The 25,864-nt window shown below is 42.3% G+C and overlaps 1 long non-coding RNA gene across 2 annotated transcripts; it reads right to left on the bottom strand.

The window, feature by feature from the left end:
* Positions 1-1,271: 1,271 nt before the first annotated feature.
* Positions 1,272-25,864, bottom strand: LOC131743666 (uncharacterized). Of its 2 annotated transcripts, XR_010837502.1 has the most exons (4): positions 25,707-25,864; positions 25,461-25,617; positions 23,850-23,928; positions 1,272-1,342 (listed from the first exon to the last, which is right to left on the bottom strand). It is a non-coding gene; the product is annotated as an uncharacterized lncRNA (long non-coding RNA). The 2 variants fall into 2 exon arrangements; XR_009331887.2 differs by lacking the exon at positions 25,707-25,864 and having other exon boundaries at positions 25,461-25,674.

Here is a 25,864-nt window from a genome sequence, read left to right as displayed (position 1 = left end):
GGAGGTAACTAGAAAGATCTCATACCCCAAAATAATCTTTTTTATACCTTGGGACAAAAATATATCAGAATAACCCCCAGAGAGTATCTTCCTAGAATTCCCTGACTAGTAAGTTTTGGCATCATCACCTGTCATATGGACTGTGGCTTTTCTTTTAATTAATTAATTAATTAATTAATTAATTATGTCTCTAATTTCCCCTCCTTTCTGAGTCTTTGTTATCTCATCTCAGGCAGTCAGTCACTTATATTTCAGCATGGCTTTGTTCTGCAGTGCAAAAATTTCAGGATATAAATTATCCAGAGTGATAGGCGTACAGTCTGGCTACTTAAACCAGTCTGATGCTTCTTTACTCATTAAACCCAAGTTTAACAGACTGTTACTCAAAATTCACTGCCAGGTCAGCTGGTGATTCAGCTCAGTTCTAGCCACTATGCACTGCCCTTGTCCCCAAATGAAAACAGCTTTCTCCCTGCAACTTCTGGATACTGCTTGAACAGTTCTCTTTGGATTCTATCCTAAATCTCTTTATCAAATTTCTTATCTCAGGAGCCCTAGGCCTATTCAGGTGACGTGATTGAAGCTGCTTCTTCCTCCTTCTAAGCCTTTTCTAGATAACTTATCTGTTTACAGCTAATGTACTCCTCCCACTGGACTCTCCTAGCGTCCTTCCTGCTCTGGTTCCTCATGCTTCTGGAACTTTCCCCAAGTGTCTCTTTAAGTAACTTCTACCTTTCATTTAATCCATCTTTTCCTCTCATAGTTTTACCTCCAGGACTTCCAGAACCTTCATCCTATCCCTCTTGATAAAACATAGAGCCCATTTACATTTCAGTTACTCTTGCTTCCATACGAACAAGAGCACTATATCCTTACATCTACACATTCACTGGGGAAGGGTTATCTTTTTTTAGTCACAAGTTTAATCATCAAAAATCTTGTTAGCCAAGACTGCTTTACATTTGCCACCTGATTAAGACAGGAAGACCCTATCGTAGGTCATAGCCTAGGACCTGGATGCAGAGATGGTTAGGAACCACATGGGAGATTACAGTAATTCATTAAGGCTCCAGACATGATACAGCTCCAAAATTTGGGGCTGAGGTCAAGGAAAGGTTAGCTTCTGATACTCAAACTAAAAAAATTGGATAGGACTGCATCTGCAAAAATGACTCACTTTCAGTGATTTAAAAACATGTCCTGAATGGAGCCATTGTCTCTTAGTCCAATTAAGAAAGTCACTGGGTTTCTCAAAAAACTGTAGTCCACTCAGTGATATTGTCAAATGCCTCAGATTCTTGTTGTGCTGTCATAACGAGAGGATTGGAAGTCGGCCTCAGACCTAAGAAAAGGAAGGCAAGAGAGCAAGCTGATATTAGACTTACCCAGCATCCCCAGATGGCAGGACACTTTGGCTTCAGAGGACCAATGTCAATTATCTAGTTAGACTATACCTAGAATAGAGCAGGGGCAAGGTACACTCAATTTTATAAAAATAGCCAGTAATTACATCTAACTATTTTTGTTATTATTATTTTCACCAAGTGTTGCAGTAGGCAGAGAGAACTAGGAAGAGGAGCGGATAAGAATGTCACGGATGAGGAAAATAATGTACATTTAGTGCCAGATAGGAAAATAAATGGCTAAATGGAAATTTCACAAGAGATGCAGCTCAGGAGTGGGTGAACAGAAAAACTTGGAGAAAGGCAAGGCTGACCTACTGATAAGAGAAAGTTAGGATGAGGCATAATCACAAGGGAGTGCATTTATAGATAACACCTTAATCTAAATGCTGGCACACAAAGAGGAAAATTGGGAGAAGACATCCCATGTGGAGCTTGCCATAGTAAGCATTTTTTTCCCAATGAAGTTGATACTTTGTAACGTCAAGCAATTGAGGGGTAAGCATTTAGAACCAAAGTAGAAGATAGGGAATAGCATTTGATTAGCTGGATGTATTAAATCAGCTATCAAGACAGATTGCATAAATGCTGCTAGAACTGTGTTACTTAATATAAGAAATAAGTTCAGGGCTTCCCCAGTTTTAGTCTTTGCGAGCTACCTTTATCATCTTGGCCATATCCTCATACCATTTATACTCTGTTTAATGTAATTCTTTAAAACAATTAATTTTTTTCAAACTTTAGCTTCATCCTAAACAATGGTATCTATGACCCCATGAGTTTGATAAGCTAGTTACATCCTTTTCTAACATATATTAACATAAATGTATAACCTTAAAAGTTCTTCATCTGTGTGACAGAAGAAATCAACCTGTGTATTGTACAACTGGTGATACACAGATCCCATTCTGAGAAACCCTAAGGTATATCAATATGTTGTTTGTCTACAGTAATGTTGTGGTTTGGTGTGTAAGAAAGTCAGTACTACATGCACTTAGAACTCACTTTTTCTTCAGGTTCCTTCCCTTTTGAGAAGAAAAAGGAGGAAAAATATAGCATCATTAATTCCCTCCTACTTGGGTGGCTCAGGGACTTATTTTTAAGTTATTGAAACCACTGATTACTCAGTGTAAGCCAGGGGGGTAGCCATTTGTAGGAGGGCTTTAGATTAGTAGAAGAGCAAGTGCTCCCCTGGTATGGAAGGAAGCGTATGTAGAGAGGCAGATGGAGTGACTGATGGCTCCTGGATACACTGAATATGCTTTTATTCAGGCTACAACCCACCATAAAGAAAAGCTGTGGATGGGAATGAACAGTGTACCTGTTGAAAGACAGACCCTCTTTGGAGAAAATCAACTAACATTTATATTCAAGAACCCACATACTATGAAGAATAGGTAAAGATCCAGCCTACTTGGACCCACTGCACACATCCTTATTGAGTTTCTACCAAAATGTAGCACCAACATTTTGTCTCCCAATTGGATTTACCACTAAGAGAGAGAAGTTGAAGCACATAGCCAATGTTGGCATCTGGATAGATATAAATTCTGTAAATTCTGAAATTGGCATCCTAACATATAAATCAGCCTCTTCTGAGTTAAGTTAGAATGAATGAGTTGTCCCTAAACTTGAACAATTTTGTAAGAAGAAAAAAACTAATTTTTCAACCTGCAAGGTTAAACATCTGTGGAGGCTCTACTAAGAAAATCATTCATAGTTGGGGCCCAAGTTGATCAGAAGTCTAGCCTATCTTTCTTTGAAACCTCAGTAGGTAAACGGGTACTAAAGACAAAGTCAATCTCTGGTCCAGTTTTCCAAAGACTGGCTCTGCTTGTTGGATAGCATTCTGAGGGGCTCCTATTACTCATCTCAAAGCTACATCTAACATCTTACTAATAGAGGCTCTGCCTTGATATTCAATGAAAGATATTCACTAATGGAGTATTTTAAGAAATGAAATGAGTTTATGTGGTGGGTATTTTGAAACATAGCAAAGATTGGTTTGTGCTAGAAGCCTTCATTTGGTGAGAAGACTGGCTTCTTGTCACCAAACCATCTGCCTGTCTTCCATGGGCTATGCTGACCTTCTTGTTAAATTGTCTTTTGCTCACTTAGCTCATCAGTTAACAATCTCTGTTAATTAGATGCTAAGAGAACAAGGTGACGTCTAGGTAGCTAGGTAGCAGAATCCAGAACCAACTTCTAATTATACAGTACTGAAAACAAAGTCTTCATCACTAAATAAGCTCTGTCTGGAGCAGGTTAGTACATAAACTTTACTTCTTTTTACTTTTCTTTTAAGTGGTCACGCTGTGCTAACTTCACAAAAGTAGTTAGTGCTATAAAAGTCTTAGAAGAAAACACAGTGGTAAATCTTCATGACCGTGGGTTTGTCAATGGCTTCTTAGCTATGACACCAAAAGCATGAGCAATAGAGGAAAAAAATAGATAAATTGAACTTCATCAAACTTTAAAACTTTTGTACATCAAAGGACATTGTCAAAAACTGAAAAAACCCACATAACTGGAGAGAAAATTTGCAAATCACATATCCAAGAGGGGACTTGTACCCAGAAAATATAAAGAACTCTTACAACTCAATAACAGAAAAATAAATAGCCCAATTAAAAAATGGGCAAAGAGTTAGATCCCTAACTTATGGTGATTTTTCGACTTTATGATACACATTCAATAGAAACCGAACTTTGAATTTTATTCTTTTCCTGGGGCTAGCTAGCGATATGCAATAGGATACTTATTTCCCAGATGCTGGGCACTGGCAGTGAGGTACAGCTCCCAGTCAGCCACGAGATCATGAGGGTAAACAACCGATACACTTCCAACCATTTTGTACCCATACAACCATTCTGTTTTTCATCTTCAGTAGAGTATTCAATAAGTTACATGAGATATTCAGCAGTTTATTATAAGATAGGCTTTGTGTTAGATGACTTTGCCTAACTGTAAGCCAATGTAATTGTTCTGAGTATGTTTAAGGTAAGCAAGGCTGAATCATGTTCAGTAGGTTAGGTATATTAAATGCATTTTTTAATGATATTTTCACTTTACAATGGGTTTATTGGGACTTAGCCCCACCAAAAGTCAAGGAAGATCTATATAGACTTTTCTCCAAAGAAGACATTCAAATAGCCTACAAGCACATGAATAGATGGTCAACTTCTCTAATCATTAGGGAAATGCAAGTCAAAACCACAATGAGATGCCACTTTACATCCACTAGGATGGATATAATTTTTTAAAAATAAATTTATTTATTTATTTTTGGCTGTGTTGTGTCTTGGCTGCTGCATGCAGGCTTTTCTCTAGTTGTGGCAAGCAGGAGCTACTCTGTTGCGGTGCGCAGGCTTCTCTTTGGGGTGGCTTCTCTTGTCGCAGAGCACAGGCTCTAGGCGTGCAGGCTTCAGTAGTTGTGGCACGCAGGCTCAGTAATTATGGCACATAGGCTTAGTTGCTCCGCGGCATGTGGGATCTTCCCATACCTGGGCTCGAACCCGTGTCCCCTGCATTGGCAGGCGGATTCTTAACCACTGCGCCATCAGGGAAGTCCGTAGGATGGATATAATTTTTAAAAAGGAAAACAAGTGTCAGTAAGGATGTGAACAAATTGGAACTCCTGTACCTTGCTGATGGATAACTAAAATGGTGCAGCTGCTGTGGAAAATCGTGTGGTGGTTCCTCAAAAAGCTAAACATAGAGGCTTCCCTGGTGGCGCAGTGGTTGAGAGTCCACCTGCCGATGCAGGGGACACGGGTTCGTCCTCTGGTCTGGGAGGATCCCACATGCCGCGGAGAAGCTGGGCCCGTGAGCCATGGCCGCTGAGCCTGCGCGTCTGGAGCCTGTGCTCCGCAACGGGAGAGGCCACAACAGAGAGAGGCCCCGTGTACCGCGGGAAAAAAAATAAAAAAGCTAACATAAAATTATCATATGACTAGCAGATCCACTTCAAGGTATATAGCCAAAAGAATTTAAAACAGGTACACAAACACTCTCACATAAATGTTTATGGCAGTACTATTCACAATAGCCCAAAGGTGAAAACAACCCAAATATTCATCAATGAATAAGTGGATAAACAAAATGTAGTATATGAATACAGTGAAATACTATTCAGTCATAAAAGAAATAAAGTACCAATACCTGCTATGATGTAGATAAACCTCAAAAACCTGATGCTAGTTGAATGAAGCCAGACACAAAAGGTCACATATTGAATGATTCCATTTATATTAAATACCCAGAATAGGTAAATCCATAAAGACAAAATGCATATTGGTGCTTGCCCCAGACTGAAAGGACGTAATGGCGAGTGACTGCTTAATGGGTATGGGTTTTCTTTTGCAGTGATGAAAATGTTTTGGAACTTGATAGAGGTGGTTGCACAACATTGTGAATATACTAAATGCCAATGAATGGTACACTTCAAACTGGTCGATTTTATGTTATGTGAACTTAACCTCAGTTTAAAACCAAAAGCAGTTGATGATTGTTACTTAATGATCTGACGTGCAAATTTGAAGCCAGAATCAACAGAATGCACCATTGTTATAGCCATGGATTTTGATGGAATATACAGCCCATTGAATTGAAATAATTTTCTAAAGAACCATAAAAGGCTATCTTTTCAGGGGAATCCTTTTTATGAGTGTGTATGCTCAAAGTTTAGCTGATATCTGTTAAATAGCAGTATAAATTATTTAGCACTGTTTCCCCATAACTGATGGAGAATTGGTTCAGAACAAGTGACATTAATTTGAACACGACTGGCTATCTGAAGTGACTAGTAGATCCTGGGGAACTTGATAGTGTCAGGTGATGAAGCTGATAAGATACATGGCACTGCAGCTGACAGCTTAGAAACTATAGAAGTACATCTACTATTCTGAGGAGTGCTAATTAGGACCAGGGGAAATCAACAGGAGAAGTGCTTTAGAAGAGTTGTACATCACTCTACTAAAAGCAGGTGAATCTGCCAGGAGAGCAGGTTCTATTCCCAGGGATACAGATTTAGGGTAGAAAAACAAAGAATCCTTACAGGGAAGATGTGCTTTCTACTGTATGGAAGTCAGTTTTATTAACTTACACACGAAGAAATGCTTTGATATGAGCCACCTGAACCTCTGATTAAAAGGGATTAACTTTAAATTTTCTCTTTCCTGTAACTGGCCTTATTTCCCAAACTGGTTAAAAATTATTACCACCCTAAGGATGATTCTTGAACTGTGTTACATGCACAACTTGATAACGTGCAAATGTTTCCATAACACTAGACTATCACCTCTCTTCCACCCTTTGGAAAAGTCGAGTTTACTTACTTACCGAATTGAAAAAAGCTTATAATGATCACTACAGATGGAACAATCTCACCTAAAATAGCCAAGAAATAAAATGAAAAGTGTGTTTATCCTTTGGGGTAGGGTGGGGGGGTGGTTAGACTGAAACTCAGACCAAGTCTGGTATCAGTTAAGATGTTTTCTCGGCTGTTAAGTATTCAGAAAACCAAACTAACAGTGGCTTAAACCAGTAGGGATTTATTTGTCTCACAGAATTAGAAGACAGGAGGTCAGATTTCCTGCTGAATGATGCCATCAAAGACCCTGGCCTTTCCTATCTTTCTATTCCATCCTACTTAGCCTCATACTTTGGACTCATGGTCACAGTATGGCTACCACCGTACCAGATATCACATTCACATTTAAGACATAATGAAAGATGGATGAGTTCTGGGAGGAAGAAGGTGGCATCAGCCACATCTGCCCCTTTTTAGGAAAAAAAAAAGCTCTCCCGGAAGGCTCACAGTAGATCTCTGCTTATGCCATATTGGCCAGAACAGGTCACATGGCCAGACCTAACTGTAAGCCTGGTAGAAAGAAAATATTTAGCATTTCTAGCCTCCCTAGTGGAGGGTTGGGAATGGCGAAGGGGGCAGGGAATGGGTTTAGGCTGGTCTTATTTCATTGTTTGTCACACTTTTCCTTGTACAAACATTAAAAAGATTCTTAGATGGAGAAGTAAAATAACCGATTTTATGGATAATAACAAGAACCTGGACAATGAATGACTCCTTTTCCAACTCTCTTAATCTAGGAAGTGTGAAGATGCTTGTTTCCACTTCATTTCAGAAAAAAGGAAAACTGATCTTCTACTTTCAATGGTTTGTGGCCTTCCTTTTCAGGTCCTAAAAGATCTTTATGCATATTGACTCGTTTGGTTTTCCTACATTTAAGAGAAAGACAGTGGAGATTGAGGATGAGGGGAAGATGAGAAATGAGCCACATGATCATTGACTCACCCAAATTTAGAAATTTAAGGGGTCCTGGTTTGGAGTTCAGAATATTTTAGCCAAGTATTTTGTCTCTACTATTCTTCCTCCCTGTAAATGACCAATTAAACACTTACACACACACACACATACACACGCACACACACATACAGATTATAAATAGTCAACACCAGCATAAGCGAAGGAAGAAATTACCTAAACCTTGGCCTCAGCAATGGAAGGCTGTGACTGAATACCCAATGCCAGGAAAGGAGGGAAATTATTACTTCCCTAGGAAATACAAATCTCTTTTAAGTTATCACACCTGAGAAATAGATTTATGCAGCAATATTTTAGGGAACATGGTCAGATTTATGATGACATAAAATACATTGAATTTCCAAAAAAAATCCAGCTTCCTCTTTGTTATCCACAGAACCTATCTTACCCAACCAGGCAAAGTAAGCTTAACCTTGACAAATTGCCTCCCTGCAGGAAATGCTTGCATCAGCTGGCAGATTTTCCCAGCTACGGATTTGTAATGACTTTCTTAATTTTGGAGAACAGACTAAATGAGTACATAAGGATCTGAATACGACCACCCACAAATCTTTCTGCTAACTGATTAATATGAGTTATTATTAAGTGGGTTTTCCATGTTTCATAAGCATTTCCTGTGCTGGCGCATCCTTTGTGATACTACATATTGCCTCTGACAAATGATTCAAAAATAAAATATGAGCTTCAAAGGAAATGAAGCCAACTGTGTGGTAGAATAGATTTCAAGGAAGAGTTTAATAACATCTTAGGGGGAAGAACTTTAAAAATACATTTTCTGAGGAAAAAAGATAGTAGCTTTAAGGTTTGCACATTAATGGAAAAATAAGTTTTAGCAAAAGAACAAAAGTCTTCATAAAGTGTAATGTTTATAGGTTTAGCATTTGAGCTTTAATAACTTGGTTGCAATTGTGATACGAATAATCTGTAAATATCACTGGAAAGGCAAAATACATTCTCTTCTCCCATGTTGAAATGGACTTCTCATCTGCTAGCCAAAGGGCATAGTTTAACTATCTCCATGGCAACCTTTTTTTTTTTCATTTATCTCAGTGTCTGAAGAAAGAACATGCTGTGTACAGCTGGGTAATGCAGTTGTCCCAGACTTTAATAAATTTGCTTTTACATGCTGTTTACAGACTAACGTATCTACAATCTTAGATATTAAGGTTGAGAGATACACAGGGTCTTCATAAAGTTCTTCTACAGATATCTGGTTATATTAATTCCCTTTGGCAAACTCTTATAGTACAATGTTTTATATTTTGGAAGGTACATCTTAATCATTTCCATTTATCTTCCCAATACCCTTAAGGATGGAGTAAGCTCCAGACGCAGAAAGTGTTGGCTAATATTGAAGGCAGAAGAGTCTGCTGACCTTTCATAGACATTTTACAACAACGAACAGAGGCTGAGAAGACAGAAAATCATCGTCAAAAATGCCATAATGAAGAAGGACAGCCAAAGTTGCAGACGTGAGAATCTAATATTGGAACCGAGAGAAAGAAAGAGTCAGACCTACTAGCTTCCAAACTTGGAGAATAGTAATAGCTAGCCCATAAGTGGTGATGTGACAAAGCAGGTCAGGGAGCTGAGAATACAGCTGAGGATAAGACAAGCATGGTCTGTGTCTCCTTTGAGCTCTCAGAGAAGCGCTCAGAGATTTCGGAATGAGGGAACTTCCTGCCCTATGGGGTCCAGAAAGTTTTCTCTGAGGAAATGGTGCTTAAGAAAATCTGAAGAACTTGGGACAAGCCCTGAAGGCAGAAGGAACAAACTGTGGAAGTTTTGAGGCAGGAGAAAGCACAATGTGATCAAAGAACTGAGAGAAGTTCAGTTAGGTGAACGCAGAGATGGAGGAGGAGTGTGGCACAAGGTGGAGGTGTGATGTTGATGGAGAGAGCAGACTGTGTTGCGAAGCCTGGACTTCATTCTAATGGCAACAGTCAGCTATGGAAAACCTTTTCAACACAGGAGAGTCATGGTGAAATTTGCTTTTTTAAAAAGATTACTTTGGCCAAACGGTAGAGAACAAATTAGAAGAGGGAGAAATTTATGTAAAAAGACCTATTGGGAAGTCTTTGCTTCCTAAATGTACTTTGAGTGAAGTTTGGTGGAGGGGCTAGATTGGGGTGTTGACAGTGGGGATGGAGAGGAGGGAAGACTCGAAGATAATTAGAAGGTACTTAGGACTTAATTACTAATGGAAAGGGAAGAGCCTGGGACATCCAAAGGTAGAAATCTAGCATCCGGGTAATTATCAAACTAATTAGTGGAGCAATGCTACCAAGTTGCAGGGCAGATAGAAGAAGCCGGAGGTTGCGTGTAGGATGCTGGTATGGCAGCTGGAGGAGAAGGCAGGGATTGATGTGTAGGATGACAGTAGGAAGAGGAATGTGGGTGGTTGTGGGGAGGGAGGCTCCTGAGGTTTCTTTGCCACTTTCAAAAACTTCTTAAATATTTTGCTAAAATTCACTTTAGCTCTCTGGTGCAGAATTACTGATGAAGGTAGAATTTGAGCAGATAATCTTAAAATGGAGAAAAGTTATTAGCCAATTCATATATTAAGATCCTGTTAATATTTTCTTCATCAACACAAATCAACTTTGAGCTGAAATCTCCTTTACCTACTAAATCATCACTGGCAACATTAGTACTGGAAGGGCAGTGTCTAGTCTATCTGAACTTGCCTTATAGAAGTTAATTTGTAAGACTGCTATTTGACTCTTGGAATATAATTTCTAATAGAATACGTTACAAATCATGAATGAGTTCCCAAACCAGTTCATAAAAACTTATTTTAAGCCTTAATATAGCTAGAATAGACTCTATATAAATCATGTTGAAGAGATCCCTCACATTTATTCAACAAGCTCAGTCTAGCATCTGTTAGATTCTGTTTATGTGCTGAGAAATCAACAATAAACAATGCACAGGTCTTTGCAGTCTAGTTGGAAATAAGGGGCTGAGGATAGGAGTTATGGCAACAAGGTTTTCTTTCCTCTTCTACCTTTACCCCTTTCTCATTTCTCTACCCCAAGAGTGGAAAGCAGAAACTGCCCAGGGAATGTAGGAAAGTGAAGTTTACTAAGTAGCAATGTGATAGGCTTTCCTTCCTGCCCCTCCTCCCCTTCCCAGATGCTACCGCACATTCCCTTCCTTGGCGCTCCTCCCTATGGAATCTCTCTTCCTTGACCAACTGGGGCTACAGTGGCAGGAATGTGGAGTAGGGCAGGGATTGAACAATGAGAAAAATAGTCTTTTTTAAAAAATTAATTAATTTCTTTTTGGCTACACTGGGTCTTCGTTGGTGCCCACAGGCTTTCTCTAGCTGTGGTGAGCTGGGGCTATTCTTCGTTGCGGTGCGCGGGCTTCTCATTGCTGTGGCTTCTCTTGTTGTGGGAGCATGGGCTCTAGGCGCGTGGGCTTCAGTAGTTGTGGCACACGGGTTTAGTTGCTCCGCGGCATGTGGGATCTTCCCAGACCAGGGCTCAAACCTGTGTCCCCTGCATTGGCAGGCGGATTCTTAACCACTGCACCACCAGGGCAGTCCCTAAAAAACAGTCTTGAGAAAAGCAAGACAGACTTACAAATGGAAAGAGAAAGGGAAAGACACATTCCCAACAGGAAAAAAAAAGAGTCCCCATTGAAATCATTAGAGGAGGCAGTTCATATGCAAGATACCCAAATTAATACAGGGCTTACCATTCTTTGTAGCATTCTCACTCAACTGTTTCTTTTTTTTTAAGAAAATTAATTCTCTGAAAGGCAAGATTTACTTAAGAAAAATTAAGAGAGTTATTTCTAATGTAACTACCAAATGGTAATTTCCTAATGAACTAATTGGCTCAGAGCTATATGCTTGTTCTTAAAAAAACAGAAACTGACTATTGCTAACTTCAGCAGAAAAGGAATTTGTTGGAAAGGTAGAAGATAGGTCATAGATTGGATGGGAAGGCTAGACTCCAAGGCTGGAAATTTGGGAGGAGCCAGGGAAAGTTAGGGAGCAGGAACCAGGCCAAATTTCCACTGCAAGAATGGTCTGTTTGTGACGTCTCAATGGACATGACAGCCATTTTTGCCTTCTGCTGCTGCTGGATGCACCTCCATGTATGAATTCAAAACTGTCCCTGTAGGGCTTCCCTGGTGGCGCAGTGGTTGAGAGTCCGCCTGCCGATGCAGGGGACACGGGTTTGTGCCCCGGTCCAGGAAGATCCCACATGCCGCGGAGCGGCTGGGCCCGTGAGCCATGGCCGCTGGGCCTGTGCGTCCAGAGCCTGTGCTCCGCAACCACAGAGGCCACAACAGTGAGAGGCCCGCGTACCGTAACAAACAAACAAACAAACAAACAAACCTGTCCCTGTATAATAGTTCACTAGCCCCAGATTCAAAGCACTGGGCAGAAACATACAATTGGCTTTTCCCATAAGGGAATGGGGAGAGGGAACGTCTGGCTCCGTCACTTCCAATAATCACACAGAATGGATTCCATCGGAGTAGATACTGGGCAGCCACAAAGAGGACAAATGCCCACTGCACTCTGCTTCTGATAATTTACTAAAGTGTTATTTTAATGAAAGGGTAGAATTTCAGCCAAGGATTTCAAAAGCATTTGCAAGGGCAGCAAAGAAATTCTGAACGGTTACTTTCACTGGCTGACTCAAATAATAAACACCACCAGGTCCACATTTGACTTTGATTCTTAGATCTTGAAGCACACATCTTTGTCAAGATTGCCATTTGTCTACTTGTGACATTGTCTCATTAGAAACCCTCAGCTCTCTGAAGATGTAGGTATATCCATTTTATATACCCGTTTTACATATGACATGACTGAGTCTCAGAGAGGATAGTGTTTTGCCTATAATCATGTACTATAGGCCTAATTGGTTATTATGGAATATAAACAGATTTGGAGTAATTAATTTCTTCTACCTTATTTACTCCAATTTAAGTAAAACATCACTAGTAAAATTATTTTTTAAAATTATTTTTATTAATTAATTTATTTATTTTTGGCTGCGTTGGGTCGTCGCTGCACGTGGGCTTTCTCTAGTTGCAGCAGGCAGGGGCTACTCTTCATTGTGGTGCACAGGCTTCTTGTTGAGGTGGCTTTTCTTGTTGCGGAGCACGGGCTCTAGGCGCGGGCTCAGTAGTTGTGGCTCGAGGGCTCTAGGCGCGCGGGCTTCAGTAGGTGTGGCGCACGGGCTTAGTTGCTCCACAGCATGTGGGAACTTCCCCCGTACCAGGGCTCGAACCCATGGCCCCTGCATTGGCAGGCGGATTCTTATCCACTGTGCCACCAGGGAAGCCCCTGTAAAATTATTTTTTAAATATATATTTCCGGGCTTCCCTGGTGGCGCAGTGGTTGAGAATCTGCCTGCCGATGCAGGGAACATGGGTTCGTGCCCGGTCCAGGAAGATTCCACATACCACGGAGCAGCTGGGCCCGTGAGCCATGGCCGCTGAGCCTTTGTGTCCGGAGCCTGTGCTCCGCAACAGGAGAGGCCACAGCAGTGAGAGGCCCGTGTACCGCAAAAAAAATAAATAAATTAAAATAAATAAATAAATATATATTTCCTCTAGGATTATTTCACATTTTTTCTTCATAAAATGAATGATAGTGATTTGAAAGTCCCTGATGGATGAACAGGAAATTTTGTTACAATAGAAATTGAGTCCATTAATTATAAATCAGAATAGGTAATGCTATTCAAAGCTTCACATTTCACCTGGAAAGAATCTAATTAACAAGATTGCTTTTTATAAATTCATTTCTGACCTATTTCCTTAAAGAATTGAAACTAGACTCAAATATATTTGTTCTAGTTAGTTGTTGTGTTTGAGTTTGAAACTTTTATATTTGGGATTCTATGTACAGTGATAACATAAGTAAGTTCAAATGAATTTTTTAATTAAAATTATGGATATTGAGAACAATAGCTTTGAGGAATGTGTATTACCATCATGCCAAACTCAATATTTGGGCTTAAATACCCTACAAATTCTAATTGTTGAAGGGAACTTTTTCACAAGTCTAACGTTGAGCCGTTTTGATTAAGGAATCCTTAGGGAAACGTTTCTTCATGAGTAAGTTCAAGGTGTTAAAGCCAACAAAAAGCTTCATAAATCATGCAAAGCAAGGCTTCCTGAACGTGTTAGCAGGACAACAACACCTCCGTACAGAGTTTCTATTTTATCCCTGCTAAGGTGAAGATAAAATTCCCTTTGAGGTAATTATGAAGTCTGCAAAATTGTTCTCAGGGGCAAGGCATGCTGGGACCTCAGCAGCAAGAATAAGGTCTGAAAAAAAAAAAAAAGAATAAGGTCTGGCCTGGCAACACAGAAGCTGTGGATGCTGGTAATTCTGCAGTGCTCTCATAGGTGCTGTGGTTTAGCAAGTTCGAGCAGCATTCAGGGGCTTATTAGTGGTTGGTCAGAGCATGGAGGGAGGGTTTCTGAGTGGTGGTTCAGTGCAGGAACCAGACAAGACACATACCAAAGCGTCCATTATGCCAGAAAGTAGGGCCTGGCCAGCAGGATCCAGCCACGGGGGAGGCCAGTTTAGTAGGAACTAGTAGAATTCTGTGGCATTACTCACCACCAGGGCTCAGGATGACCATAGAGAGAAAGGAGGATTGGGATCTACAACCAGATGCAGGGAGACATTGAGGGTCTAGGGAGCCTAACTGAATTCCAAGCCTCCCTTGTACTTCCTACCTCAGTTAGATACAGCAGAGGCAAGACTGGGATGTGTTTGGGGCGAGCATCAGGAGACCTGGAGTAGAGGAGCTAGGAAAGCAGAGGCAGTCAAAGTGAGTTAAGGTTGACATCAATCTCCTCTCTCTGTGCTCTTCTATCAGCTCAGGAGTGACCTGTCCCATACTGTGGACTCCCAAGTCCTTCTTATTTTCTTCACCTCCTTGCCCATATCAAAATACTGATGTGGTTTATTTTGATATGATTGCAAAATACTGAGTGCTATTTGTTTTGATGGTTAAATGAACTGGATTAAGCATTTGTGGGACCTGCATCCCCAGAGCTCATTCTGAAGACGTCCCACCTCTAGCCCATGCTATGCGAGTGGTCAAGGGCAGATCTGCTGGCCAGGGCCTCTGACATGACTCTGTCACAAAGGACTCTGCCCCCAAGTAAGTGATTCCCAACTAACGGATTTCCCTCTCTCAGGAATTGAAGTTGAAAGACATAGAGGTAAGGAGCCAATTGATGGGTCAAGAAAGCCATGCTGAATCAGGCTGGGGCAGCCGTTTGTGGACTTGAAGAGTTGAAGTTACAAAAAAGCAGCAATTACAAGCAAGGAGAAGAAGCCAGTTGGTAGGGAACAGGCAGAGCAGATGCAGGAGTCTCGTTTCCTTGTGGCCCTCCAACACCCAGCTCCAGAGTCCTGGCCATCTGGCTCAGCTGTACTGGGGGTCCTGTCCTTGGGTTTCTGTGAGATTCCTCCCCACAAAGTTCTTGAACTGCCTTGGGGAAAATACTGTTCCTTGTAACAAAATGACCCTCAATCTATACACAACAAAACAAACAAAAATCAATGTATTAACCAATCTGTGTATTTTCAATCTTTGTGTTTAGTTGCAATAATGAGATGGTTTATTTAGTGGAGGCAGGACAGCGGGAACCACAAAATCATTCAGGCCTATTTTTAAAGTTGGCCCTAAAAGTTAACCTGACTCCCTCCTTTGTTTGGATGGGTTTATGGGCATAAGGATCAGAAGACGTCTTCCCTTTCCACTGCAGCCAGCCTTCTCCCCGCTCCTTCGCACACATGGGTACGTGTGTGGGCACCTGCCGGTGGCTGAGCTTGCCGTGGGTCACCCACCAGGACCTGCAGCGCACCCTACTCTGGCTCGGCACCTCTGCTGCTCACACCACCTTTATATTTACCTACCACTTGCCCTAAGAGCCCTCGATATAATTTTTGTGCTTTCTGATCCCTTAATTTTTAGTGCCTAGTGAAATGCCTATCCTCAACTCTCTTATCTCCCTAGAGAATATTAGCCTAAACCTTATATATTATTTGACCTAAGTAATAGGTTTCTGATAAGCATTGCTGTAACAGTTTCCTTCATTCATAGTGACACATCTGAATGAGGGATCACAGATTTCTTTTGAAAACAGTCCTGCTGTGTTTCTACTCACCCAGGCAACACGCCAGAACCAGCGGCTTCGGGTGGTCATCATTCACCTCGGGAGGCTTTTTCCTCCCCAGCAGGAAGCTAGGCCCTTTCTCTTGGGAGAGGCTGTAGTATCCTCCCAGGCATCAAAATGTACTGCAATGTCTTGTTTTCACAAGTCCATCTCCTTTAAGACTGTGCTCCTGGGCTTCCCTGGTGGCGCAGTGGTTAAGAATCCACCTGCCAGTGCAAGACACAGGTTCGATCCCTGGTCCAGGAAGATCCCACATGCCGTGGAGCAACTAAGCCCGTGCGCCACAACTACTGAGCCTGTGCTCTAGAGCCCGCGAGCCACAACTACTGAGCCCACACGCCACAACTACTGAGCCCACACACCACAACTACTGAAGCCCGCACCTAGAGCCCATGCTCCCGCAACAAGAGAAGCTCCTACAATAAGAAGCCCAACTGAAGAGTAGCCCTCGCTCGCCACAACTAGAGAAAGCCCACATGCAGCAACGAAGGCCCAACGCAGCCCAAAAAAAAAAAAAAAGACTGTGCTCCTTTCAGAATCTTTTATACATTGAGCACAGAGTACAGAGACTAAATATGGATTATAAAGGGCCTTCTTTTGGGGGTTCTTAGGAGAATTGAAAGTAAATGAATTTAAATTAAGTGCATGCAAAGCATTTGCAGTGTTGTGAGAGTTCCATAAACATTAGCAGCTATTGTTACTATTACGATTATTATTAATAAAATTTGCTTCCTTCCACCTAGCTTTCTGTCTGGGTATCCCTGTGGGTGATGTGCCATTAAGTAATAGGGAACTGGGGCTTCCCTGGTGGCGCAGTGGTTGGGAGTCTGCCTGCCGATGCAGGGGACACAGGTTCGTGCCCTGGTCCGGGAGGATCCCATATGCCATGGAGCGGCTTGGCCCGTGAGCCGTGGCTGCTGGGCCTGTGCGTCCGGAGCTGTGCTCCGCAGCGGAGAGGCCACAACAGTGAGCGGCCCATGTACCACAAAAAAAAAAAAAAAAAAAAAGAAAAAGAAAGAAAGAAATAGGGAACTAAAAAGGAGATAAAAATTGGGAGTTGGAGCAAAATAATGAGTTCATTTGGGGACATTAGCTTCAATGCTTATGAAGAGACCCAAGCATGAGGCTAACTTAAAAACACACACTCCCATTGTCAGGACTCAATAAACGTTGACTAAATGAGAGAATGCTCATTCATTCATTCATTTGTTCATTCAATAAATGAGTTCTTGGCCCTGATTTAACCCTAGCTGTTCAATAGCTTTAAGGAATGGGATCAAAGTAAACGTAATGTTTATTTTAAATTGTATATACCATTAGCACTATTATGAATGTTATAATACCAAAAAACTGAAGAACACTGATCTATTATATGTTTTTAAATTTCTTTCACCAAATAATCAAATATTTATTTAGTACCTTCTAATATGGGGCTTTAAGGCCCTGTATAAATAATCAATGTTCATTGGGCAGCAACCAATTTTGGATTCATTGTTCAAACATCCAAACTGACCACGAATGTTCTCTAAGGACTTAAGATGCCTGATTTCTTGATTATCCCTCCTTACCTATAACTAGTCCTCAAGTCTCCCTGGTATGTAGATGTCACACCATCTACATACTAGGGAGAATGAAAAATTCTCCCTAGTCTGTTCTGTAACTGTAAAACATAAAAGCAAATGAAGAAGGAGGAGGAGGAAGGGAAGGAGGTGGAAAAGAGGACAGAGGAAGAAGGAAGGAAAGAAGAAAAAGACAAAAAGACTGTTCTATGTTCACATCGCTAAGTGGGTGGCAGGTGAGGGGAATCGATTGTTCTTTTCCCTTTCTTTTTTCTGAAAATAAGATGAGTGGAGATTATTTTAAAAAATAGGTTGAATAACAATCTGCTTCCTCTGGTTCTATCAGGTAAGTGTTCTGGCAGTGACTAAGTGGCCAGACTTAATAACAAGGTATTTGGGGCAACTTTTCTTTCCTGAGGAGCTACTGGAAACCCTTTGTATTTACTAACATTTCTCTATCTCCTTAAGCAACACTTTCATATCACCACCGTTCTTATTTTCTCCCTCAGCGTTCTACCCTAATAACCTCACTTCTTCAAACATCTCTGTGCATTTCATTCCAAAAGATTTTGACTGGAAAATTTACTCTTCACAATGGTGGAAAGCATGTTTCCATTTCAAGATGACTAAAAGGCTCAAATTACAGGAAATTGCTCCTCTTCATCCAGTCAGGTTCTGTTGAGAGCAATTCACTGAGACGTCACTATGGAAACCACGGGTGGTAGCAGGAGGTCAATCCAGTGACTCAGCAGGTGGTACTTCCCTTCAAGTCAATAGTAGCCAGTGCCCCCGACAAGATGCTGAGCAAACACCACACTATGGGTGTTGCATTTTTTAGGTGGTATACACTCTGACGTTCACTGGGCTCAGGTGTAACCAAATTTTAGATCAGCCAAAACACCAGCAGGAAAAACAGCAAGAGACAAAGATCAGTCAAGTGGTGAAAGAGAGAGGAAAAAAAAAAAAGAGTAAACTTCCATTCTACTCAGCTTTGTAAATCACTTGAAAGTTGGCCTCAGTGACTGGAACTGATTACTCAGGAGAAGCTGTAAGAGAAGGATGTGCTTTCCTGTTAGGCTCATTCTTATGGCCTGTAAGGATAAGATATTGCTAGATGATGATCAGCTTTGTTGACTGGAATCTTTTTTTTTTCTTAATGAAATAGAAAAATAGAAACTGTTAAAAATGTGCAGTTTTGCATTTTGATTTAAAAATAGAAGGATCCCTGGTGGCATTTTGGTAGCAGCTTGGCTAAATTTGACTGAAGCAGGCTCTCTGGACAATGGCACGACTGACATTTTGGACCCGATAATTCTTCCTTGTGAACGTTCTGTCTTGTGCCTTGCAGGATGTTAGCAGCATCCATCTCTGGCTTCTACTTACCAGACGCCAATGACAGTATTACCCAGCCCAAGCTCACTCTGCTTACCACATGACAGGCCAATAAATCGGGAGACAAGTTGTTGGGGGCAAGGAATAATGACTTGAATCGGAAAGCCAGCAGAGGAGAAAATGGCAGACTTCAAAACACCGTCTTGCCTCAGTCCGAATTCGGGCTCCTTTTATACAGAGGAAGGGGAGGGGGAGGGGCCCACCGCGGTGCCAACTGATGGCTGAGCAGGACCGCTATCGGTGGCACCTGCCCCGCCCGTTACAACAAACTTCTACCCCTACCCAGTTGGTTGTAACAATAAAAAATGTCTCTAGACATCGTCAGATGTCCCCAGGGCAACACAACTGCCCCCAGTTGAGAACCACAGGTCCAAAGGTAAAAAGCCTTGCTCCCAGGTGTCTGGGAGCTGTGAATCCAGACTCTTCTTTCATATTTTTGAGGAAAAAAGTTTTTTAAATTGAACTTTAAGCTTCAGTGCCAGAGGAATAAGACTCATTTCAGAAGTTTTCCCCCTCCCTAGACATTTGCAATATATGGGCCAAGTATAATATGTATATACTATAACTACTTTATACTGTTTTTTAGAAAATGCTTCTGTCCATTCATTTTATCAACCTCTCTCTTTGACTTCAAGTTGAGAACTCTGTCATCATACTTGAGAGTAAGCTCTGTGACCATTCACCCTCCATCATATCCCTCTACAATGCCCTCAAGTAAACATGAGAAAGAATGATGGCAAACATGGAAATTTTCAAAAGTGATCAAATGGTTTGTGGATAGGCCAGAACACTGTACTAGTACTAGGGTTTCCACCAGTGAATACCTGTGCCCATCACCTTCAATAAGCAAAAAAATCTGTGGTCCTCCTTTATGCTTTGTAAAATTTAAGAAAAAATATAGCATGGTTAAAAAGAAATCAAGCAAAAGGGAAAACTGGGGCTTTGTGTTTTAACTACATGACCGGATATATGCACTCTCATCCCCTGTCCCTTAAGAGTCACGGTTGGGGGCTTCCCTGGTGGCGCAGTGGTCGAGAGTCCGCCTGCCGATGCAGAGGACATGGGTTCATGCCCCGGTCCGGGAAGATCCCACGTGCCGCGGAGCAGCTGGGCCCGTGAGCCATGGCCACTGCGCCTGCGCGTCCAGAGCCTGTGCTCCACAACGGGAGAGGCCACAACGGTGAGAGGCCCACGTACCGCAAAAAATAACACAAAAGACAAAAAACCAAAAATCTCACAGTTGGGTCCTGTTTCAGTTACCGTGATTACTCTTCAACAGAACAATAACATCAGAAAGTATCTTGTAAACATCTATTTGGCCTAACTTTGAATATCTGATTGAATTTTGGTATATGGATATATTTTCAATTATTTTAATCAATTATTTCAATTAATTTATTCAAATTGAGGTGTGGTATGGGTGACAAAAAAATATCTTGAATATTTTCATCAGAATGAGTTTTACCAGGGACTTCCCTGGTGGTCCAGTGGTAAAGAATCCACCTTCCAATGTAGGGGACGTGGGTTCGATCCCTGGTCGGGGAACTAAGATCCCACATGCCACATGGCAACTTAGCCCGTGAGCCACAACTACTGAGCCTGTACACCACACTAGAGAGAAGCCCATGTGCCGCAACGAAAGATCCTGCATGCCACAACTAACACACGGTGCACCCAAAAAATTAAATAAAGAAATAAATAAAATGTTAAAAAAAAACCTTACATTGATTAAAAAAAAATGTAACCAGCTATAATGCATAGTTCAATGAATATAATCAACTTTTTGTTGTATCAAATACAATTTTTATTATTAGAACCATCAAAAAATTGAGCCACATGTTTTTTATTCATGCATGTGGATGATTTTTTTTTACTATTTCAGGACAAAACATATTTTAAGGCAGCATTCTCCTTACATAGGGACATTCTGCATTCCTCGGCTTATGGAGGACAAAGGCATTAAGGAAAAAGAGCTAAGTCATGAAAATACATAACTAAAATCATAAGCAAATTTTCTACCAGGAACCCAAGTCTGGGTTTTATTTTATGTTAACAAACGCTTACTGAGCACCCACTATGTGCCAAGTGCTAAGTGTTGAGCTTGGCTGCTTTCTCTCCCACGGTCACTCCCAATCACATAACAGTTACTTTCACTTAAGACCAATATTAAATTAATATCACTTAAGTGAATAGCACTTAAGACAAATATTTAAATAGCACTTTACAAACGACTTGCACTTTCACTTACATTAATTTCAGGATAAGTAAAAAAATTACTGTGCACTTAACAGTGATCTGAGATCTCCTATACAAAAATACGAATCGGTATTAAATCATAATGACAATGGGAATGAAAGTGGGTGGCTGTAGCAGCCACAGGAATGTGCAGATCTCCTTCAAGAGAACTGGCAGCGGGAAGTGTTGTTTCCTAAGAACCCCAGCTGCAAACCCTCTGGATCCACCACCAGGCTCCTGTCAAGCTACACTTTCCTGGGCTGTTCCCAGCCAGTGACTGAGCACAGCAGGGGTCTTAGTGCTGGCCTGTCATCAAGGGACTCGGGGCTTCTCTGACAGGCAACTCTGTCTCAAGGACTCCCCATTGGCTTGGCTAAAGGCTTCCTAGAGCTGCATTGCAGTCTGAGGCTCTTCGTACTCAGACCTTCTTTCCATCTCCTGTCACAGGTGTCAAGCCTTCAATACAGATGGAAGGCTCTTGCCGCCTACTCCTGCTGCCTCCCCTTTATCCTTCACACACAGTTCCCTCCAATAAATCTCTTGCTTGCCTAACCCTGATTGGTGTCTGTTTCTCAGAGAACCTGAACAGACCCAGGTGACACTTGGAGTAATTCAAGAAAACACATAGACAGTAAGATGGAGTTGGGAAATAGGCTCACTCACTGCCTGGCTGATTAAAAACTATCCTGAGTGGCCCAATTGCTGGAGGTTTCAGTGGTGATGACCTAGAAAAATATCCTGATGAAGAAAACTACCATTGCAGGTGTGATGATTCAAGCATCTGAAAGATACTAGGGGCAAAAAGCCTGTAAGGATTGCAGAGTCACTGGTAATTAAATTGTATTGGTGCCCTGCAGAGCAACAAAGAGGGCCATTAACAATTAAATGTAAGTGTGAGAGCCAGAGACTAGAGGCTTTGCTAGCTTCCACAGAGGCCCTCAGCTGCTGCAGTAAAAGTGCAGACAAAGCTGAGAAACGGACAAAGGATTTGATAATGAGAGTTGTAGAGCTCCTGAGACATTTAAATGCTCAGCCAATGTAGGTCTGTTATGCTGAGGACAGGGCTCTGGTAGAGAAAACACAGGATTTTGAAATATGGGGTGGGAGATCTCTAAGGATGTCCCAAGGATTTGGGCACTGCAAACCTCCCTGAATCCCTAGAACTTGAAGAGGCGGTCCACCCAAGGGCTAGCACTTCCCCATACGGGAAGATGCTGCAGAGGCTTCTCCCTTGCAACACAGCAGGGATGGAGCTCTCCCCATCTACACTGCATGCTGCCAGCCCAATAACTAAAGTTAAATTCCAGCATTTCTTGTCTGGGGATATGTTGGCCTTGACAAGAGAGGAAAAAGAGTTTACACCTCAAAGGAGCCATGTGTACACTGGCAGGAGCCAGGGGAGTGCTGCTGGGACTGGATTCTAAGGGTGCTTGATCAAGGGGGCAGGAACATAACGCTCAAAAAAGGAAGAATGCATTGAACTGGGGGCACTTTCTTACTTCATGGGATTTACCACCCTGGCAAGGACTCAGGAGATGGGGCAAACAAGTGTGGCTCTTAGAAGCCTAGAGAAAGTGATAGCCAATGTTGAGCAAAGTGGAAACACCTGTGTTGCTCTGGTAGCCTATAAAGGAAGAAATGAAGAGCTGAAGGAAGTTGGCATGCTGGATGGATATATTATTATGTTAGGCTAAAACCGATTATGTTCCATGGGAAAGCCTAGAAGACACACCATTCACCAAGGTCAACAGGAATGTGCTGGTGAGAGGAGCACTGACATCACCAAAATGTTCACTGCTGGCTCTCCTCTGCAGGCCAGAGCTGGGCTCATTAAAATCTATGGTGGGGCTTCCCTGGTGGCACAGTGGTTGAGAATCTGCCTGCCGACGCAGGGGACACGGGTTCGTGCCCCGGTCCGGGAAGATCCCACATGCCGCAGAGCAACTAGGCCCGTGAGCCACAACTACTGAGCCTGCGCGTCCGGAGCCTGTGCTCCACAACAGGAGAGGCCATGATAGTGAGAGGCCCGAGCACTGTGATGAAGAGTGGCCCCCGCTTGCCACAACTAGAGAAAGCCCTCGCACAGAAACAAAGACCCAACGCAGCCAAAAATAAATAAATAAATATTTTTTAAAAAATTTTTTAAAAAAATCTATGGTGACCATACCTTTGCCCCCAAATATACACCAGTAATAGAGGTCAGGGGGTGGTGCTTCACCATTAGAAGCCAGGAGGCTGTAATGATCAGCAAGGCTGAGGGACAGCCAAATAGTCTTAATCTGCAGGGAATTGTGAAAACAAAGCATGGTGTCCTTTAGGCAAAACAGATGGGCATCCAATGAGGGTACTCCTTGATGCCTACAACCAGAAAAATGCAAGACTGTAGGAGGAGGGGGGCCACGTGTAGTCACAGTAAAAAGCGCACGCTCTTGCTCAGTTACAGACCTGAGCCAGCTTTCATATCTGGAACCACTGACTAGAGAGGTGGTTGGGTCCCTAGGAGGAAGGACCTTGCAAAACCACAGCAAGTATGCGCAACAGTGGTTCCTCAAAAGGACCTATGACCATTTACTCAGGGAACTGTGAGAAAGGGGGAATCGCTAGATATTGCAAGGACTTTTGGACCCAGAGACCTAAAGAGTCATCATGACCCTGTTAGAATGGAAGCTCATGAGGGCCATTTAATAAATGTAGATCTATCTAAAGTCTAACTTATACACTGGGTAAGTTATAAGTCCAAGGACTTACCCAGTTGTCGTTTCCTCAGTTCCCAAATGCATAAATGGGAATGATGTAGTTGGAGTAAACATCATATTGAATCCTTGCCCTGTAAGGTAAGAGGGTAAAGAAAAACAAGTAAAAAACTTCTTAAATTTCACCCCATCCTCCCAATCAAGGTAAATCTAGCAAATAAAAAACAATACTGCATTGGGGGTGGGTAGGATAGGGAAGATTAGTGCCATCATTAAGGACTTAAAATATGGGGGTGGGGGAGCAGGGAGAGGAGCAGGTGAGGTTTCTTTCATATCTCTGTTTCATTTGTCAGTCTGACCTCCGCATAAACCAGATGGATTCTGGAGAATGTAATGTCAATGCAAGCAGGCCCAATCACAACTGCTGTGATGGACATAGTACCGTTGCTAGAGCAGATGTGTTGCTAGGCCTCAGGTACATGGTATGCGGTTATTGATCTGGCAAATGTATTTTCCATTTCAGTTTAAAAAGAGGACCAGCAACAGTTCACATTCACATGGAATGAATACTATTCGGTTAATTTTGCCCTTGGGCTGTTAACTCTCCTGCACTCTCTCATAGTCCAAAGAGATCTGGACTGACTGGACATCCCACAGAACATTACATGTATCCGTTACATTGATGACATTCTGCTGACTGGACAGGACAAGCCAGAGGTGACTAGTACCCCTGAAGCCTTGGTAAGACATATGCAGTCGAGAGGGTAAAAAATTAATCCTATGAAAGTTCAGCGATCTGCCACTTCAGTGACTTTTTAGAGGTCTAGCGATCAGGGGAATGCCATGATATCTCTTCCAAAATATTGCATTGGAAGGAAGGACTGTGCCTGGCAGGCCCCTTTGATTTGTGCAGGTAACATATTCCACACCTAGGAATATTTATGCTCTGGCTCGTATGTTGGGTAACATGGAAGCCTACCAGCTTTGCATGGGGCCCAGGGCAGGAAATAGTGCTGCAGGAGGCTGTGGTGCAAGCAACTCTGAAACTTGGGCCATAAGATCCAGCAGACCTTCCGGTACAGGAAGCATCCCTGGTGGGAGAGATGCAGTGTGGAGTTTAAGACAAGCCCCAGCAGCAGAATCACAACACAAGACTCTAGGATTCCACAGCACAGTCGTGTCACCTGCAGCGAATTAAGCCATTTGAGAAATAGCTCCTAAAATGTTGCTGAGCTCTGGTAGACACAGCATGCTTGACAATGAACACCAAGTAACCATGTGTCCAGAACTGCCCGTCATGAGTTTAGTCAGACCCACCAAGATACATAAAGTTGTATGAACTCAGCAGCAGTCCCTCAGAAGACAAGAATGGTACATATGTGATTGAGCCCAAGCAAGACCAGAGGGTACAAGTAAGATGAATGAGCAGGTAGCTCAGACCTACGTGTCAATCACAGTTGCATTAATGCTGTTTTCCCCATTTGCACCTACAGCCACATGGGGAGCTGGGGTCCAACCAGCTGAAGGAGGACAATGCCCAATACCAGTGGGTTGGCTTGGCTCAGATTGTGGGTGCGAGACACAAATGCACCACGGCTGCATTAGAGACATACAAAGGGGTGGGCCCTGAAAGACAGTAGCGAGAGAAAATCTGGGAGCCAGGTACCTGCTCATAGTTTTATGTAGAAGTGGCGTTAGGTGAGATTTCTGGGCAGTGGTCAATGGCTGGCCCTCAGGTGAGGGTACGGGCATCCACCATAGAAGAGGCACTTTCGTCCACAACCAAGTAGATAAAATGATCCCATCATGTGACACTGGCCACCCTGGAAGAGGCAAAATGGGCACATGGATAGAACTGCTTGTGGCAAAGACAGAGGCTATGATTGAGCCCAACAGATGAACTCCCACTTACCAAAGCTGCTCTAGCTCTTGTGTTTCTGACTGTCCGATCTGTCAGCAACCGAGACTAATGCTATGCCAATATGGTGCTATTCCTTTAGGAGAACAACAGACCACTGGGTGTCATCTTGACTACACTGGATCCTTTTGATTCTAGAAAGGTCAGCAATT

This window comes from Kogia breviceps, chromosome 17 (genome assembly GCF_026419965.1).
Source record: "Kogia breviceps isolate mKogBre1 chromosome 17, mKogBre1 haplotype 1, whole genome shotgun sequence".
Classification (NCBI taxonomy): domain Eukaryota; kingdom Metazoa; phylum Chordata; class Mammalia; order Artiodactyla; family Physeteridae; genus Kogia; species Kogia breviceps.
The sequence above is the reverse complement of the archived record's forward strand: the minus strand, read 5'-3'. Positions and strand labels throughout refer to the sequence as shown.